This window comes from Pleurodeles waltl, chromosome 3_1 (assembly GCF_031143425.1).
Source record: "Pleurodeles waltl isolate 20211129_DDA chromosome 3_1, aPleWal1.hap1.20221129, whole genome shotgun sequence".
Lineage (NCBI taxonomy): Eukaryota > Metazoa > Chordata > Amphibia > Caudata > Salamandridae > Pleurodeles > Pleurodeles waltl.
Window position 1 is genome coordinate 1,700,180,580 of NC_090440.1, and position 21,203 is coordinate 1,700,201,782.

Here is a 21,203-nt window from a genome sequence, read left to right on the forward strand (position 1 = left end):
GCAGCCGCCATTTCAGGGGCCCACATGGCTTCATTTTCAACTGCGTCACACATACCTAGGCCTACACTCTACACACATACAGGCCATCTTTTGTGCATGAATGGTGTTCTGTGTAAACTGTGGGTACGTACCTCTGAGTTGTTTGACTCTGTGCTCGCTGTTGTCCTTCATAGGCACCGTCCGCTGGGACATGTGAGGAGATGGCGGCATCCTCCGGTGTAATGACCGTTGGTGGACCTGTCGACAATGGAGGAGCGACATTTGATTATCACATACAGGCTTGACCGTGCCACAATCCAGGAACTGTGTACCCAGTTGGAGCCAGACCTGATGTATGCAATCTGCCATCCCACAGGAATCCCCCCTCAAGTGCAGGTGCTGTCAGTGTTCCATTTCCTTGCAAGTGGGTCATTTCAAACAACAGTGGCCATAGCATCAGGGATGTCCCAGCCTATGTTTTCCAACGTATTGTTCAGAGTGTTGTCTGCCCTTCTGAAACACATGCGGAGCTACATCGTTTTTCCTCAGATGGAGGATTTGCCTACAGTGAAATGTGATTTCTATGCCCTGGTACACATCCCCAACATTATAGGTGCGATTGATGGGACCCATGTGGCTTTGGTCCCCCCCCCACAGGAGTGAACAGGTGTACAGAAACCGGAAGAGTTATCATTCGATGAATGTACAGATGGTATGTTTGGCAGACCAGTACATCTCCCATGTGAATGCCATATTCCCTGGCTCAGTGCATGACGCCTACATCCTGCGGAATAGCAGCATCCCTTAGGTGATGGGTCAACTCCAGAGGCACCGTGTGTGGCTATTAGGTGAGCACCTGGAAGCAAGTCAATGGGAATGGTTGTTTGGGTCTGGGGATATCACTCCAGGTTAGTGCGTGTCTAACAGTTGTCCCTCGCCATTTGCAGGTGACTCTGGTTACCCCAACCTGTCATGGCGACTGACCCCAGTGAGAAATCCCAGGACAAGGGCAGAGGAACGCTACAATGAGGCCCGTGGGCGAACTAGGAGGGTGATCGAGCGGACCTTTGGCCTCCTGAAGGCCAGGTTCCGGTTGTAGGAAAGTACCATCTTGCCTGGCATGTTACCCCCATTTTTCACTGTATATATGTTGTTTTAGTTGTATGTGTCACTGGGACCCTGTCATCCAGGGTCCCAGTGCTCATAAGTGTGCCTGAATGTGTTACCTGTGTAGTGACTAACTGTCTCACTGAGGCTCTGCTAATCAGAACCTCAGTGGTTATGCTCTCTCATTTCTTTCCAAATTGTCACTAACAGGCTAGTGACCAATTTTACCAATTTACATTGGCTTACTGGAACACACTTATAATTCCCTAGTATATGGTACTGAGGTACCCAGGGTATTGGGGTTCCAGGAGATCCCTATGGGCTGCAGCATTTCTTTTGCCACCCATAGGGAGCTCTGACAATTCTTACACAGGCCTGCCACTGCAGCCTGAGTGAAATAACGTCCACGTTATTTCACAGCCATTTTTCACTGCACTTAAGTAACTTATAAATCACCTATATGTCTAACCTTTACCTGGTAAAGGTTAGGTGCAAAGTTACTTAGTGTGAGGGCACCCTGGCACTAGCCAAGGTGCCCCCACATTGTTCAGGGCCAATTCCCCGGACTTTGTGAGTGCGGGGACACCATTACACGCGTGCACTACATATAGGTCACTACCTATATGTAGCTTCACAATGGTAACTCCGAATATGGCCATGTAACATGTCTATGATCATGGAATTGCCCCCTCTATGCCATCCTGGCATAGTTGGCACAATCCCATGATCCCAGTGGTCTGTAGCACAGACCCTGGTACTGCCAAACTGCCTTTCCTGGGGTTTCACTGCAGCTGCTGCTGCTGCCAACCCCTCAGACAGGCATCTGCCCTCCTGGGGTCCAGCCAGGCCTGGCCCAGGATGGCAGAACAAAGAACTTCCTCTGAGAGAGGGTGTTACACCCTCTCCCTTTGGAAAATGTTGTGAAGGCAGGGGAGGAGTAGCCTCCCCCAGCCTCTGGAAATGCTTTCTTGGGCACAGATGTGCCCAATTCTGCATAAGCCAGTCTACACCGGTTCAGGGGACCCCTTAGCCCTGCTCTGGCGCGAAACTGGACAAAGGAAAGGGGAGTGACTACTCCCCTGACCTGCACCTCCCCTGGGAGGTGTCCAGAGCTCCTCCAGTGTGCTCCAGACCTCTGGCATCTTGGAAACAGAGGTGCTGCTGGCACACTGGACTGCTCTGAGTGGCCAGTGCCACCAGGTGACGTCAGAGACTCCTTCTGATAGGCTCCTTCAGGTGTTGCTAGCCTATCCTCTCTCCTAGGTAGCCAAACCCTCTTTTCTGGCTACTTAGGGTCTCTGTCTCTGGGGAAACTTTAGATAACGAATGCAAGAGCTCATCCGAGTTCCTCTGCATCTCTCTCTTCACCTTCTGCCAAGGAATCGACTGCTGACCGCGCTGGAAGCCTGCAAAACTGCAACATAGTAGCTAAGACGACTACTGCAACTCTGTAACGCTGATCCTGCTGCCTTCTCGACTGTTTTCCTGGTGGTGCATGCTGTGGGGGTAGTCTGCCTCCTCTCTGCACTAGAAGCTCCGAAGAAATCTCCCGTGGGTCGACGGAATCTTCCCCCTGCAACCGCAGGTACCAAAAAGCTGCATTACCGGTCCCTTGGGTCTCCTCTCAGCACGACGAGCGAGGTCCCTTGAATCCAGCAACTCTGTCCAAGTGACCCCCACAGTCCAGTGACTCTTCAGTCCAAGTTTGGTGGAGGTAAGTCCTTGCCTCACCTCGCTAGACTGCATTGCTGGGAGCCGCGACTTTTGCAGCTACTCCGGCCTCCGTGCACTTCCAGCGGAAATCCTTTGTGCACAGTCCAGCCTGGGTCCACGGCACTCTAACCTGCATTGCACGACCTCCTAAGTTGTTCTCCGGCGACGTGGGACTTCTTTGTGCGACTTCGGGTGAGCACCGTTTCACGCATCCTTGTAGTGCCTGTTTCTGGCACTTCTCCGGGTGCTACCTGCTGCTGAGAGGGCTTCTTGACTTGCTCGAAGTCCCCTCTCTCTCCTAACGCAATTTGCGACATCCTGGTCCTTCTTGGGCCACAGCAGCATCCAAAAACGCTTACCGCACAATTTGCAGTAAGCAAGGCTTGTTTGCGGTCTTTTGGCGGGAAAACACTTCTGCACGACTCTCCAAGGCGAGAGGGATCCGTCCACCAAAGGGGAAGTCTCTAGCCCTTTTTGTTCCTGCAGAAACCTCAGCTTCTTCTGTCCAGTAGAAGCTTCTTTGCACCCGCAGCTGGCATTTCCTGGGCATCTGCCCATCTCCGACTTGCTTGTGACTTTTGGACTTGGTCCCCTTGTTCCACAGGTACCCTCGACTGGAAATCCATTGTTGTTGCATTGTTGGTTTGTGTCTTTCCTGCCTTATTCCCCTATCACGACTTCTTTGTCCTTTGGGGAACTTTAGTGCACTTTGCACTCACTTTTCAGGGTCTTGGGGTGGGCTATTTTTCTAACCCTCACTATTTTCTAATAGTCCCAGCGACCCTCTACAAGGTCACATAGGTTTGGGGTCCATTCGTGGTTCGCATTCCACTTTTGGAGTATATGGTTTGTGTTGCCCCTATCCCTATGTGTCCCCATTGCATCCTATTGTAACTATACATTGTTTGCACTGTTTTCTAAGACTATACTGCATATTTTTGGTATTGTGTACATATATCTTGTGTATATTTCCTATCCTCTCACTGAGGGTACACTCTAAGATACTTTGGCATATTGTCATAAAAATAAAGTACCTTTATTTTTAGTATAACTGTGTATTGTGTTTTCTTATGATATTGTGCATATGACACTAAGTGGTACTGTAGTAGCTTCACACGTCTCCTAGTTCAGCCTAAGCTGCTCTGCTAAGCTACCATTATCTATCAGCCTATGCTGCTAGACACCCTATACACTAATAAGGGATAACTGGGCAAGGTGCAAGTACCCCTAGGTACTCACTACAAGCCAGTCCAGCCTCCTACATTGGTTGTGCAGCGGTGGGATAAGTGCTTTGAGACTACTTACCACTCTTGTCATTGTACTTTTCATAAGAGAAAAATATACAAAACAAGTTCAGTGTGTGTACACATAGCTAAAAAGTTTTGCATTTCCTCTTTTCACTCTTTTCTAAAGTGCTGAAAAGTACTTCTAAACTTTCAAAAAGTTCTTAAAAGTTTGAAAAGTTTTTTTTCTGTCTTTCTATAAAGTTCTGAAAAACTTTTTTTCTTTTTCTATCACTTTAACTCTCTCTAAAAATGTCTGGCACAGGCCAAAATGTTGATCTGTCCAAACTTGCATATGACCACCTTAGCTGGAAAGGAGCAAGGAGTCTCTGTGTAGAGAGAGGTTTGAGTGTAGAGAAGAATCCTTCCTTGGAATTGTTACTTAATATGCTTAGAGAACAAGATAAGGCTAAAAGTGCCCCATCTGTTGAAAAAGTAGCTAATGGTTCCCAATCTGAGCCAGGGACTCCCCCAGGAAAAGATTCAAGAAAGAAACTTCAAAGCCTGCCCATTACTAGACAGTCTAGCATAGTTGGTACTGATGTTGAGTCACGCCATACAGATAGTGTTGTCTCACATCATAGCAAAAGCATTCATTCTCATCACAGTAGAAATGATGTTTCTGTTAACCAAGCTGTTAGGGTGCCCTCTGTAAGGGACAGGTCTCCTTCTGTCCATTCTCATCATACTTCTGTTTCAATACATGTCCCTCCCACCCACCCTGATGACAGATTGTTAAAAAGGGAGCTCAATAGATTGAGAGTGGAACAAACCAGACTGAAGCTCAAGAAGCAACAGCTGGATTTGGATAGACAGACTTTAGAAGTAGAGAAGGAGAGACAGAAACTGGGTTTAGAAACCCATGGTGGCAGCAGCAGTATTCCCCATAGTCATCCTGCAAAAGAGCATGATTCCAGGAATCTGCACAAGATAGTTCCCCCTTATAAGGAGGGGGATGACATTAACAAGTGGTTTTCTGCACTTGAGAGGGCCTGTGCTGTACAGGATGTCCCTCAAAGGCAGTGGGCTGCTATCCTATGGCTATCATTTAGTGGAAAAGGTAGGGATAGGCTCCTTACTGTGAAAGAAAATGAAGCTAATGATTACAAAGTTCTTAAGAATGCACTCCTGGATGGTTATGGCTTAACCACTGAACAATACAGGATAAAGTTCAGAGAGACCAAAAAGGAGTCTTCACAAGACTGGGTTGATTTCATTGACCATTCAGTGAAGGCCTTGGAGGGGTGGTTACATGGCAGTAAAGTTACTGATTATGACAGCCTGTATAACTTGATCCTGAGAGAGCATATTCTTAATAATTGTGTGTCTGATTTGTTGCACCAGTACTTGGTGGACTCTGATCTGACCTCTCCCCAAGAATTGGGAAAGAATGCAGACAAATGGGTCAGAACAAGGGTGAACAGAAAAGTTCATACAGGGGGTGACAAAGATGGCAACAAAAAGAAGGATGGTAAGTCTTCTGACAAGGGTGGGGACAAATCTAAAAATGAGTCTTCATCAGGCCCACAAAAACACTGTGGTGGGGGTGGTGGGTCCAAATCCTCCTTTAATCAAAACAAAGAAAAGAAACCATGGTGCTATTTATGTAAAGTAAAAGGCCATTGGACAACAGATCCCAGTTGTCCAAAGAAAAGCACCAAGCCTCCTACCACTACAACCCCTACTGCTACACCTAGTGTCCCTACTAATAGCAGTGGTGGTGGGAGCAAACCTACTAATAGCCAATCCAAGGGAGTAGCTGGGCTCACTATTGGTAACTTAGTTGGGGTTGGTCTGGTTAGGGAGACCACAGAGGCTATATTAGTCTCTGAGGGGGCTATTGATTTAGCCACCTTAGTTGCTTGTCCCCTTAATATGGATAAGTACAAGCAGCTACCCCTAATAAATGGTGTTGAGGTTCAGGCCTACAGGGACACTGGTGCCAGTGTGACTATGGTCATAGAGAAACTGGTCCACCCTGAACAACACCTACTTGGTCACCAGTACCAAGTAACCGATGCTCACAACAACACACTTAGCCACCCCATGGCTGTTGTAAATCTCAACTGGGGGGGGGTTACTGGTCCAAAGAAAGTTGTGGTAGCCACAGATTTACCTGTAGACTGTCTACTAGGAAATGATTTGGAGACATCAGCTTGGTCAGATGTGGAGTTGGAGGCCCATGCAGCAATGCTGGGCATCCCAGGGCATATTTTTGCTTTAACCAGGGCTCAGGCCAAAAAGCAAAAAGGACAGGGAAGCTTGGATCCTGGAACAATGGACCAAGTGCTCCCTAAAGCTAGGGCTAGTAGAAGCAAACCACCTCCTACTATCCCTCCCTCTACAGTGGATTCTACTTCTGAGGAAGAAGAATTTCCACCCTGTGCAGAATCTACACCAGAGGAGCTGGAAGCAGACACTGCTGAGCTTTTGGGTAAAGGGGGGCCTGCCAGGGAGGAGCTGAGTGTGGCACAGCAAACCTGTCCCACACTAGAGGGTCTAAGACAGCAAGCTGTCAAACAGGCTAATGGGGATGTCAGTGACTCTCACAGAGTTTACTGGGAGGACAACCTCTTGTACACTGAAGCAAGGGATCCTAAACCTGGAACTGCCAGGAGGTTAGTGATTCCTCAGGAGTACAGAAAGTTCCTCCTAACTCTAGCCCACGACATTCCCCTAGCTGGACATCTGGGGCAAATGAAAACTTGGGACAGGCTTGTTCCCCTGTTTCATTGGCCTAGGATGTCTGAGGACACAAAGGAATTTTGTAAGTCCTGTGAAACCTGTCAAGCCAGTGGCAAGACAGGTGGCACTCCAAAGGCACTCCTTATCCCACTGCCTGTGGTTGGGGTTCCCTTTGAAAGGGTAGGGGTTGACATAGTTGGCCCCCTTGACCCTCCTACTGCTTCAGGCAATAGGTTTATCTTGGTGGTAGTGGACCATGCCACAAGATATCCTGAAGCAATTCCTTTAAGGACCACTACAGCACCTGCAGTGGCAAAGGCCCTCCTGGGAATATTTTCTAGGGTGGGCTTCCCAAAGGAAGTAGTATCAGACAGGGGAAGCAATTTCATGCCTGCATACTTAAAGGCCATGTGGAAGGAGTGTGGTGTAACTTACAAGTTCACTACACCCTATCATCCACAAACAATTGACTGGTGGAGAGATTTAATAAAACTCTCAAAGGCATGATTATGGGTCTCCCTGAAAAACTCCGCAGGAGATGGGATATCCTGTTACCATGCCTCCTTTTTGCCTACAGGGAGGTACCCCAGAAAGGAGTGGGCTTCAGCCCCTTTGAACTCCTCTTTGGTCACCCTGTTAGGGGTCTACTAACACTTGTCAAGGAGGGTTGGGAACAACCTTTAAAAGCTCCAAAACAAGATATTGTGGATTATGTACTTGGCCTCAGATCAAGGATGGCTGAGTATATGAAAAAGGCCAGTAAAAACCTTCAGGCCAGTCAAGAGCTCCAGAAGCAATGGCATGATCAGAAGGCTGTTTTGGTTCAGTACAAACCAGGGCAGAAAGTGTGGGTCTTGGAGCCTGTGGCCCCAAGAGCACTCCAAGATAAATGGAGTGGTCCCCACACAATTGTTGAGAAAAAGGGTGAAGTCACCTATTTAGTTGACTTAGGCACTGCAAGGAGTCCCCTTAGGGTACTCCATGTAAACCGCCTGAAACCCTACTATGACAGGGACAGGAAGAAGACAGTGATCCTCTACCTGATCTCTTCTCTTCCACAGAACAAGATGCTCTTGTGGAAGGTGTAGTTTTGGCAGATTGTCTTACTGCTGAGCAGAAAGACCATTGCATAAATCTCCTAGATCAATTCTCTGAACTCTTCTCTACTGTGCCAGGTACCACTTCTTGGTGTGAGCACACTATAGATACTGGAAACAGTTTACCTGTCAAAAGTAAGATCTATAGGCAGCCTGACCATGTCAGGGACTGCATAAAGCAAGAGGTGCAGAAAATGTTAGAACTAGGAGTGGTTGAGCACTCTGAAAGTCCATGGGCTTCTCCTGTGGTACTTGTACCAAAACCCCATTCCAAAGATGGAAAGAAGGAAATGCGGTTTTGTGTAGACTATAGAGGTCTCAACCTGGTAACCAAAACTGATGCTCACCCTATACCCAGGGCAGATGAGCTCTTAGATACACTGGCATCTGCCAATTATCTAAGCACTTTTGATTTGACTGCAGGGTATTGGCAGATCAAATTATCAGAAGATGCTAAACCTAAAACAGCATTTTCAACCATTGGAGGCCATTACCAGTTCACTGTAATGCCTTTTGGATTGAAAAATGCACCTGCCACTTTTCAGAGGTTGGTGAACACAGTCCTGCAAGGGCTGGAAGTTTTCAGTGCAGCATATTTGGACGATATAGCTGTCTTTAGCTCCAGCTGGGATGATCACCTGGTCCACCTATGGAAAGTTTTAGAGGCCCTGCAAAAGGCAGGCCTCACTATCAAGGCTTCAAAGTGCCAGATAGGGCAGGGTAAGGTGGTTTATCTGGGACACCTTGTTGGTGGGGAACAGATTGCACCACTTCAGGGGAAAATCCAAACAATTATTGATTGGGTTCCCCCTACCACTCAGACTCAGGTGAGAGCCTTCCTAGGCCTCACTGGGTATTACAGGAGGTTCATTAAGAACTATGGCTCCATTGCAGCCCCTCTTAATGACCTCACATCCAAGAAAATGCCTAAAAAGGTATTATGGACAGCAAACTGTCAGAAAGCTTTTGAGGAGCTGAAGCAGGCCATGTGCTCTGCACCTGTCCTGAAAAGCCCTTGTTACTCTAAAAAATTATATGTCCAAACTGATGCATCTGAATTAGGAGTAGGGGCAGTCCTATCACAACTTAATTCTGAGGGCCAGGATCAACCTGTTGCTTTTACTAGTAGGAGGTTGACCCCTAGAGAAAAGCGTTGGTCTGCCATAGAGAGGGAGGCCTTTGCTGTGGTCTGGGCTCTGAAGAAGTTGAGGCCATACCTGTTTGGCACTCACTTAATTGTTCAGACAGACCAAAAACCTCTACTTTGGCTAAAACAAATGAAAGGTGAAAATCCTAAATTATTGAGGTGGTCCATATCCCTACAGGGAATGGACTATACAGTGGAACATAGACCTGGGAGTAGCCACTCCAATGCAGATGGACTCTCCAGATATTTCCACTTAGACAATGAAGACTCATCAGGTCATGGCTAGTCTTATTGTCCTTCGTTTGGGGGGGGGGGGGGTTGTGTAGGAAAGTACCATCTTGCCTGGCATGTTACCCCCATTTTTCACTGTATATATGTTGTTTTAGTTGTATGTGTCACTGGGACCCTGTCATCCAGGGCCCCAGTGCTCATAAGTGTGCCTGAATGTGTTACCTGTGTAGTGACTAACTGTCTCACTGAGGCTCTGCTAATCAGAACCTCAGTGGTTATGCTCTCTCATTTCTTTCCAAATTGTCACTAACAGGGTAGTGACCAATTTTACCAATTTACATTGGCTTACTGGAACACCCTTATAATTCCCTAGTATATGGTACTGAGGTACCCAGGGTATTGGGGTTCCAGGAGATCCCTATGGGCTGCAGCATTTCTTTTGCCACCCATAGGGAGCTCTGACAATTCTTACACAGGCCTGCCAGTGCAGCCTGAGTGAAATAACGTCCACGTTATTTCACAGCCATTTTTCACTGCACTTAAGTAACTTATAAGTCACCTATATGTCTAACCTTTACCTGGTAAAGGTTAGGTGCAAAGTTACTTAGTGTGAGGGCACCCTGGCACTAGCCAAGGTGCCCCCACATTGTTCAGGGCCAATTCCCCGGACTTCGTGAGTGCGGGGACACCATTACACGCGTGCACTACATATAGGTCACTACCTATATGTAGCTTCACAATGGTAACTCCGAATATGGCCATGTAACATGTCTATGATCATGGAATTGCCCCCTCTATGCCATCCTGGCATAGTTGGCACAATCCCATGATCCCAGTGGTCTGTAGCACAGACCCTGGTACTGCCAAACTGCCTTTCCTGGGGTTTCACTGCAGCTGCTGCTGCTGCCAACCCCTCAGACAGGCATCTGCCCTCCTGGGGTCCAGCCAGGCCTGGCCCAGGATGGCAGAACAAAGAACTTCCTCTGAGAGAGGGTGTTACACCCTCTCCCTTTGGAAAATGTTGTGAAGGCAGGGGAGGAGTAGCCTCCCCCAGCCTCTGGAAATGCTTTCTTGGACACAGATGTGCCCAATTCTGCATAAGCCAGTCTACACCGGTTCAGGGGACCCCTTAGCCCTGCTCTGGGGCGAAACTGGACAAAGGAAAGGGGAGTGACCACTCCCCTGACCTGCACCTCCCCTGGGAGGTGTCCAGAGCTCCTCCAGTGTGCTCCAGACCTCTGCCATCTTGGAAACAGAGGTGCTGCTGGCACACTGGACTGCTCTGAGTGGCCAGTGCCACCAGGTGACGTCAGAGACTCCTTCTGATAGGCTCCTGCAGGTGTTGCTAGCCTATCCTCTCTCCTAGGTAGCCAAACCCTCTTTTCTGGCTATTTAGGGTCTCTGTCTCTGGGGAAACTTTAGATAACGAATGCAAGAGCTCATCCGAGTTCCTCTGCATCTCTCTCTTCACCTTCTGCCAAGGAATCGACTGCTGACCGCGCTGGAAGCCTGCAAAACTGCAACATAGTAGCTAAGACGACTACTGCAACTCTGTAACGCTGATCCTGCCGCCTTCTCGACTGTTTTCCTGGTGGTGCATGCTGTGGGGGTAGTCTGCCTCCTCTCTGCACTAGAAGCTCCGAAGAAATCTCCCGTGGGTCGACGGAATCTTCCCCCTGCAACCGCAGGCACCAAAAAGCTGCATTACCGGTCCCTTGGGTCTCCTCTCAGCACGACGAGCGAGGTTCCTCGAATCCAGCAACTCTGTCCAAGTGACCCCCACAGTCCAGTGACTCTTCAGTCCAAGTTTGGTGGAGGTAAGTCCTTGCCTCACCTCGCTAGACTGCATTGCTGGGAACCGCGACTTTTGCAGCTACTCCGGCCTCCGTGCACTTCTGGCGGAAATCCTTTGTGCACAGTCCAGCCTGGGTCCACGGCACTCTAACCTGCATTGCACGATCTCCTAAGTTGTTCTCCGGCGACGTGGGACTTCTTTGTGTGACTTCGGGTGAGCACCATTTCATGCATCCTCGTAGTGCCTGTTTCTGGCACTTCTCCGGGTGCTACCTGCTGCTGAGAGGGCTCCTTGTCTTGCTCGACGTCCCCTCTATCTCCTTATGCAATTTGCGACATCCTGGTCCTTCCTGGGCCACAGCAGCATCCAAAAACGCTTACTGCACGATTTGCAATAAGCAAGGCTTGTTGGTGGTCTTTTGGCGGGAAAACACTTCTGCACGACTCTCCAAGGCGAGAGGGATCCGTCCACCAAAGGGGAAGTCTCTAGCCCTTTTCGTTCCTGCAGAAACCTTAGCTTCTTCTGTCCAGTAGAAGCTTCTTTGCACCCGCAGCTGGCATTTCCTGGGCATCTGCCCATCTCCGACTTGCTTGTGACTTTTGGACTTGGTCCCCTTGTTCCACAGGTACCCTCGACTGGAAATCCATCGTTGTTGCATTGTTGGTTTGTGTCTTTCTTGCCTTATTCCCCTATCACGACTTCTTTATCCTTTGGGGAACTTTAGTGCACTTTGCACTCACTTTTCAGGGTCTTGGGGTGGGCTATTTTTCTTACCCTCACTATTTTCTAATAGTCCCAGCGACCCTCTACAAGGTCACATAGGTTTGGGGTCCATTCGTGGTTCGCATTCCACTTTTGGAGTATATGGTTTGTGTTGCCCCTATCCCTATGTGTCCCCATTGCATCCTATTGTAACTATACATTGTTTGCACTGTTTTCTAAGACTATACTGCATATTTTTGGTATTGTGTACATATATCTTGTGTATATTTCCTATCCTCTCACTGAGGGTACACTCTAAGATACTTTGGCATATTGTCATAAAAATAAAGTACCTTTATTTTTAGTATAACTGTGTATTGTGTTTTCTTATGATATTGTGCATATGACACTAAGTGGTACTGTAGTAGCTTCACACGTCTCCTAGTTCAGCCTAAGCTGCTCTGCTAAGCTACCATTATCTATCAGCCTATGCTGCTAGACACCCTATACACTAATAAGGGATAACTGGGCCTGGTGCAAGGTGCAAGTACCCCTAGGTACTCACTACAAGCCAGTCCAGCCTCCTACACTGGTGCCTCCATATGACAGGTGGATCCCTATTCTACTCACCAAAGAAGGTGTGCCAGATCATCGTGGCCTGCTGTATGCTTCACAACTTGGCTTTGCGACGACAGGTGCCTTTTCTGCAGGAGGATGGTCCAGATGGCGGTGTTGTGGCAGCTGTGGAGCCTGTGGACAGTGAAGACGAGGAAGCAGAAGAAGAAGACATGAACAACAGGGACTCAGTGATCCAGCAATATTTCCAGTGAGACACAGGTAAGAGTACAGACCTGCCTACTACATGTACTTTAGCACTACTACCTCTCTACTGTCTGTCGTTTTCACCCAGTGTATGGTCACTGAGTTGTCACTTTCCCTTACGATTTCACAGATGTGGGTCCCACTGTGTGACATCTGCTTAGATTCCTCATGGACTAGAGCTATGTGACATAGGTATGTTGACATTACAATTGAAAGAGCATTTTGTCACTGTAATTGCTAATACACTATTTCGAAATCACAGACAGACTCCAGATTGTTTTGTGCTTTAAGTGTGTTTATTTAAGTGCTCAATATTGGAGGGAGTAGTGAAATGGTGAGGGGTGATGGTGGAGTAATGTCCATGGCAGAGTCCAGTCTATTAGTCTCACAGGTGCATTGCCCATATGGGCATAGGTAGTGGAGCTGGGGCAGTTTAAGTATGGACAGGGTGACAAAGTGGAAAAGTAGGATGACAATCAGGGTGGTCTCATTTCTTGGCGGGGGTCTTGGCATCGTTCTTTGTCTTTGTCCTGGATCTCAGGGACCGTTTGCGGGGTGGTTCTCCCTCTGCAGGGGGTGGGGTGCTGGTGTGGTGGTCCTGTGGCGGGGCGTCCTGTCCACTAGCGCCGGCGGAGGTGGTGGGCAGTTCATCGTCCATGCTAGTGTCAGGGGCCTCTTGTAGTGCCACAGTGCCCCTCCTGGTGTTGAGTACTTCCTTCAGCACCCCTACGATGGTGCCCAGGGTGGAGCTGATGGTTCTGAGTTCCTCCCTGAAGCCCATATTCTGTTCCTCCTGCAGGCGCTGGGTCTCCTGAAACTTGGCCAGTACCGTTGCCATCGTCTCCTGGGAGTGGTGGTAGGCTCCCATGATGGAGGAGAGGGCCTCGTGGAGAGTGCGTTCCCTTGGCCTGTCCGCCCCTGTCGCACAGCAGCCCTCCCAGTTCCCCTGTGTTCCTGGGCCTCCGTCCCTTGCACCGTGTGCCCACTGCCCCCAGGTCCCTGTTGTTGTTGGGGTGGTGGGTTAGCCTGGGTTCCCTGTAGTGGTGGACACACAGCTGATTGATGTGTCCTGGGGACGGAGGTATGGGCCCGCTGGGTGGATGCTGTGCTGGTGTTTCCAGAGGGGGGAAGGTCTGTGGTGGCCTGTGACTGGGTGAGGGGAACCGACTGTCCCGAGGTCCCCCGATGGGCCGGGCTGGTCATCTAGATCCAGTTGGACAGAGCTGCTGTCACTGTGGGCCTCTTCTGTTGGTGGTGTGGACATGTGTGGACCCTCCTGTCCGGTGACGTTGGGTAGGGGTCCTGCAGGGGTATAAAAGGATGGTTATTACATCTGTGTGTGGCATGGTGTGCAATGGGTGGGTGACCGTGTACCCCAGTGCTTGCATTCCTGTGTGGGACCTTGTGTGATGATGGTTTAGGGGGTTGTATGGGTATGTGCAGTGGGCATGCTTTAGTGATGGGTGTCCATGCTTTGTTGTTGCATGCAGGGCTTGGTGTTGGGATGGGTGGTTTGTGATGTTGGGATGTATGTGAGGATTTGGTGTGCTGGGGGTGAGGGTGAGGGTGGGGGTATGTGTTGGCATGCAGGTAGGGTGGGGGATGTAATAGTTAAGATTTGTCTTACCAGAGTCCATTCCTCCACCTACTCCTGCGAGGATGCAGAATCGCCAAGACCTGCTCCTCCCATGTTGTTAGTTGTGGGGGAGGAGGTGATGGTCCGCCGCCAGTCCGTTGAACCGCCAAGTGGTGTCTTGAGACCACGGAACGCACCTTCCCCCGTAGGTCGTTCCACCTCTTCCTGATGTCCTCCTGATTTCTTGGGCGCTGTCCCACTGCATTGACCCTGTCCACTATTCTTCGCCATAGCTCCATCTTCCTTGCTATTGAGGTGTGCTGCACCTGTGATCCGAATAGCTGTGACTCTACCCGGACAATTTCCTCCACCATGACCCTGAGCTCCTCCTCCGCCAATGGAATACCGCGGTTGAAAGACCGCCGCGTGGATTCATGATAGTGTGGGCGTTTTTCTGTTGTCGTGACGGTGGAGGTTTTGTTTTCGCCAGTTTATCACTGACCTTTGGTGTGGCGGAATTTTGTGGGTGTCTGAATATTGGCGGATTCCATGCTGTGGGTCATAATAGCTGTGGCGGAATTCCGCGGCCGCGGCGGTGTGTTGGCGGTCTTCTGCACGGCGGTAAGCGGCTTTTACCGCCAATGTTGTAATGAGGGCCTTAGTCTTTTAAAATGGACGTTATTCACTTCATTCTACCTAGACCTCAGAGTATGTTCACCCCTACCTGTATATGATGGTGCTCATGCCTGGTTGATACAGCTGCTCAGGCACTTGTCTGTTTGATGGACCGACAGTTGAAGTAAGGATCTCACCCACAGTAGCCCTGCTCTCCAAGTAGGACACTGGAATACATGCCTACATTTTAGAAGTGAAAAGTGGGAGATTTTTAAGAATACTTGGGAAAAAGTATTTACTCCATTGACTTTTATTGAAGCAGAGGCAATTTTAAGTGGGAGACAGACAAAATAAAGCCATTTTTTGGTTCAAAGATGGGGAGTTTGAATGAGGTCAGTTGGCATGTATGGCTGCATCATCTTTCAATAAGTATTCTCAGTGGTCTACTGTCTTGCGAGTTTTATGATGGAACCCCTTAGGCTCCAAATGGACTCCGTAGAAGTGTGACATAGTTTTAAGAGCGGAATGCAATGAAAGCTTGATTTAGAATGTTGAGTTTGCGGTGGGTAGTCCAAGCAAACTGCTTGTGCGTGCAACGTGTGTCACTGTCGAAGTACGGAATCGAAGCTTCATGCATGATGAGTCAAACCACAGTTCCAGCAGTTGTGAAGCAGTTGAAAACAACTAAAGCATTACAAAGAATCTCGTTGATGGGAGCCTGCTGGTCAGGCCATACATAAAGGTACTGTGCTGCCAGGCAAGATAAAATTGCACACTATACAGAGCGCTACTGCAAAAGGTGGTTATGAACAGATAAAAAGCGCTAAAAAAACTGCTGTACTCAAATACTAACAAAATACATAGAATCACTGGCTAACAGAAAAAGTAAGAAGGAAGCATACTGTCATTATACTTACAAGAGTCTTGATAAGCGGAGCTTTGCAACCCCAGCATCGGGCAAAGAGACCCAAGAAGATGCACAGGGGTTGTGCTTACTGTGCTGTCCAATACCTGAAGTAGCACACCACCAAAGCTGCCACGTGGCAGCTCAGAACAGGTCCCGAATTCTTCCAAAGTGAAAGGGCTCCAATGGAGACTAAGAAGGAGGTCACAGCTCCAAAGACTGTCCAGGGTTAGGAGGCCGATTCATTGCAGGGCCTCAGAGATGGTGCAGATGACAGAGGTCCTAGTGGATAGCAGATAACATCTAAAAGAGCTACACCCTCAGTGTCAGCCACTCCATGACTAGTTACCCTGCTGCGCACTTCCTAAAACCACCATCATCTTTTGATATTGCCAATAAGCAAAATATTGGTGATAGGTGGACTGCTTGGATATTTAATGATGACCCTGAAGAGACTGATAACAGAAAGATTATCAAGTATCTCAAAAATCTTGCTGGTGATGGTGTGAAAGAAGTCATAAAGAAAATGGAGAGAATGGATGAAGAAGTGCCATGCCATCATATTAAAGAAGCGTTGAATCTCAAATTCAATCCAGTACCAAACGATTACAAAAGATACATTTTTAGACAAGAAGGCCGAAAAGTAGGTGAAAGCATCAATGACTTAGTTGATGATGAAGCTATGCGTCTTAGAGTTATTGATGAATGCTTGTCAGATTCATTCAGATAACGAACGCTGAGAGCAAGTGCTAATGGCTGCCTGAGTTGAAGGGCGTGCTGAAAGACAAGCTGCTGACATGGAGGCCGGAGGTGCCCAGAGTGAATCAGTCATAGCTGTGAAAATTAGGCCAAAGCAAAACACAGAGTGATGTTTACACATAAAAAGACATAATGGCCCTCATTACAACCCTGGTGGTCGATGATAAAGCGGAGGTAATACTGCCAAAAAGCCGGCGGTAAAAAAAATTGAATTATGACCACGACGGTAACCGCCAACACAGACAGCCACTTTAACACACCGACCGCCACGGCAGTAGCAACAAGCACCGCAGCAGTAACCGCCAACAGCCAGACGGAAGACAAGGTCCGGCCCACTGTATTACAAGAGGCCTATCCGCCACCTTTTCTGGGGCGGTACAAACAACAACAAAAGCATGGCAGACACAGAACACAGAAGTCAAAGGACTCACCTCTGGAGACTCAGGGAACAACCACAACGCCATGGAGCTCGAACTGCAGATCTTCCCCATGCTGGTCTACCTCCTCCTACACCAGGAATACCAACACCCGCGACGACAACCACGGTGAGTACTGCCGCCTAGCACACAGGGGACGGGGGATGAAAACGAGAGTGACACAAACACGCAACATGCAACACCCCCACCCCCAACACCATTCACACAAACAGATGCAGTAACATTACATATTCACCCCCAACCCCTCAGGAATAATGCAAGGACAAAAGGAAGTGATTAAAATGAGTGTAATAAGATAAAAATCCAGAAAAACGTCCTCTAAATTCAAAACAGTATTTACAGATATACAAATGGAGGGACACTGCCTAGTCCATAATATCCGTGGGCCTCATCACATAGGCCAAGGCCCCATCTTACTCCTGCATCAACACAGAGAGAACATTGCAGGGGCATCAGGTCGAAAATACACAGGCACCACAGGGGGACAGGGAATGGGGGGGGGCACCTCAGCCGGAAGATCGTACAATGCCACTTATCCTGGAGGGGGCAAAATGTCCACTGCTTGGTCCTGGGGAGTGCAAGGCCACAGTCTCTCTAGTGGGTGGTTTGCCCACAGCTTGGTCTTGGGGAGTGCAAAGCCACAGTCTCTCTAGTGGGTGGTTTGCCCACTGCTTGGTCTGGGGGAGTGCAAAGCCACAGTCTCTCTAGTGGGTGGTTTGCCCACTGGTTCTGGAGGGGGCCTTGTGCCCAGTGTGCTTCATCCTGGCAAGGATGCGGTGAGTGGATGCATTCTTCCACTGGTTCTGGAGGGGGCCTTGTGCCCAGTGTGCTTCATCCTGGAAAGGATGCAGTGAGTGGATGCCTTCTTTCACTGGTTCTGGAGGGGGCCTTGTGCCCTGTGATGCAGATATTTGGGAGTGCAAGGTCACAGTTTTCACCTGGGTGTCACACCCACAGGATTTGCAGGTGCCAGGACGCACTACAGTCCATGGAGGCAGGACTACACACTGCCCGCCGGCAGTGACGGCGGCTCAGTGGTAGCAGTGGCGGGGCTGGTGTCGGGGATGCCAGTGGTGGGGGGAGGCTCCTGTCTCTTCCCTGCAGCCTTGGACGGCTGCCCACTGGGGCTGGTGTCGGTGCTGGCAGTGGTGGGGAGAGGCTCCTGCCCATCCCCTGCAGTCTCAGACGACTGCCCACTGGGGCTGCTGCTGCTGGCAGTGGTACTGGTGGGGGTGCAGGGGGCGGTGCTGATGGCGGTGCAGGTGGCGTTGCTGGCAGTGGTGCTGGTGTCGGTGCTGCCAGTGGTGGGGGGAGGCTCCAGCCCTTCCCCTGAAGCCTCCGATGGATGAAGCGCCATGGTTGGTTTTGTGGGCTCAGATTCTGTCACAGCACCAGGCTTCCTGTCCCTCCTGCTTGCAGGCCCTTTGCCCTTGCCCTTGCTGGGTGGTGGTGCCTCCTTGCCCATGCTGTGTGGTGGTGCCACCTTGCCCTTCCCCTTGGCAGCTGGTGCAGGCACACTGCCAGGGCTGATGGGTGTCTCCTTAGAGCCTCTCACACCTGCAGTAGCAGCCGAAACTACAGTGGCCGTGGACTGGGTGGCTGAGGTGCTGTCCTGGGTACTGCCCACCTGGCCCGACGCGAAGTACGGAGGGAGGGGTAGGGAAGAGATCAACGGCGGAGAGGAAAAGCTTCTTAGGGACACTGGGGTGGGAAGAGGGCGAAGGTTTGGGAGTGGAGGAAGAGGGAGTGGTTGTAGGAGTTGTCTGTCTGCTGTGTTTGGGTGCAGGTGCATGGTCTGGATGCTGTTGTGAGGTGGATGGCTGGTGAGTGTCTGAGTGCTTGCGTTTTTGTACTTTGGGAGGAGGGGGCACAGACAGAGTGGGAGAGGACACAGGGGACATGTACATGGATGTGGGGGTGGTGACTGCCAGTGAGGGGCGTGTAGTGATAGGTGTGATGGTGATGGAGGCAGTGGGTGTGGATGTGGTGCATGCAGGTGTGAGTGGAGACGCTACTGGGAGGGAGGTGGACGAGGAGGAGGAGGGGGACACAGTGGAGGCAGTGGATGTTGTTATGTCAGCATCTGGATGGTGTTTGTGTGAGAGCCTGTGGGATGATGTGTGCTGCTTGTGTTTGCCTGAGCCACTCCTGTGTGTTGTTTTGGGTGCATGCTGGTCTGAATGTGTGCTTGGGGTTCAGGGGCATGGGACTGGGCAGAGGAAGTTGGAAGGGGGAGGCTAGAGACAGGAACAATGGCTGCCATCAGGGAGGAGGCCAGAGCCTGGAATGATCTCTGTTGGGCCGCAACGCCAGAGTGAATGCCCTCCAGGAATGCATTTGTATGTTGCAAATCGCCTGCCAGTCCCTGGATGACATTCACTATGGTTGACTGCCCAACAGACATGGATCGCAGGAGGTCAATAGCCTCCTCACTCAGGGCAGTAGGACTAACTGGGGCAGGGCCTGAGGTGCCTGGGGCGAAGGAGATACCCACCCTCCTGGGTGAGCGGGCACGGGAAACTCGCTGAGGAGCTGCTGGGAGGGCAGTGCTGGTACGGGGGTGGCGGCTGTACCTGTAGTTGGGGTGGCCACAGAGCTGTCTGCCACCACTAGGGAGCTTCAATCAGAGGAGGTATCACTTTCAGTACTGTCCCCTCCTGTCTCCGCTGTGGTGCTCCCCTCGCCCTCCGTCCCACTGGTGCCCTCACCATCGGTGGATTCGGCCTCATGGGCCCTGTGGGATGCAGCTCCCTTCGTCGCCGGTGCCTCTGTTCCTCCGCCAGATGATGCTGATGCACAGAAGGACAGAGCGACAAAACACAAGAGGGGGAAGAGACAGAGGATCCACTTGGTCAATGGCAGCATCAACACCACCGCTGGCGTACACGACACACAGGGGACAGCCCTACGCACTAGGCCATGCAGTACCAGTTACAATGCTAGTCACCAGGCCATGGACAGTAATACCTAACGCCAGTTGTAGCATATCTGAGACCCACAGAGCCCTGCCCAGTAGTGGATGCCCCCTAGGTTGTTTGTAGGTGGAGTTCATCAGACCCTGCCCAACATGGAACCTACCCTGCAATGTCCGGCCTGGCCAAGGGGCACCAACAGGCGCACATTCCCCACCCACAGACCACACCACCACGCGCAAGTAGTATATTGGGAAATGTACTCACCCGCTTGTGGCTGCTGTGATGCCCTCAAGCGCCCATCCAGCTCCGGATAGGCCACCGCCAGTATGCAGAACATCAGGGGGGTCAGGGTTCGACGGGCACCCCTTCCTTGTTGGAGGCCATCCCCAGCTGGGCCTCTGCCGTCTCGCTTGCCTAGCGTCTCAGGTCCTCCCACCGTTTGCGACAGTGGGTGCTCCGCCTGCCGTAGGCCCCCAGGGTCCGCACATCCTTGGTGATGGCACGCCATAAACCCTTTTTCTGATGGGCGCTGACCTGCAGAGAAATAAACATAGAAAAAGGTATCAGTCATACCGTCCGACCTGTTACATTCATGTCCCACCATAGCCCTCCCATCCTCTTATGCATAGACATTGCCCACCATACATGCAGCACGCTGCCCAGGACCCCTCAACCACCCCCCCTTACACGAGGCCCTCACATACACCACTCTATGCACTCATGCCCCATGCATCGTGCTCACAGTGTACTCACCTGTTGGTCTGGAGGCCCATACAGTATTCGGTACTGGGGTAGGACCCCATCCACTAGTCTCTTCAACTCCGCAGCGGTGAAGGCAGGGGCCCTTTCCCCAGTGACACAAGCCATGGTCGGTTCCAGACACAGGTCACAGCAGCACTTGCAGTGTAGGTCCTCTCCTGTTGAAGATCAGGAAGCATGTGAGTGAACAGATAGAAATTGGCGGTCACGTCCGCGGCGGTGCAAACAGTCACCGCCGGTGTACATCAACCCATAGGGTCCAATGTTAACCAATGAGGAGTTGCATGGCGGTACTCGACCGCCTCCCGCAACGGCACACAGCGTCAGCGGCATTACCTCATTTCCACATGTCCATCCACACAGGACAGGCGGCTGCCATTTCAGGGGGGGCAGGCCATGGCACCTAACTGCGTCACAGCACACATAGGCACATTTTGGGGCTAATCATCAACATACTGTTTCTGTCACAACATGCAATTCACTGTACACTTAGGAAATGTTAAAAACTGACCTGATGCTCATCGTTTTGCTCTCTAGATTACAACTGCTGCGGATGAATAGGTGATGGAGGCATTCCCCCTTGTACAGGCCCCTGGTGGTACTTGGCAACAATGGAGGACAGGCACATTATCCTCACCTACAGACTTGATAGGGCCACGATCCAAGAGCTGTGTGCT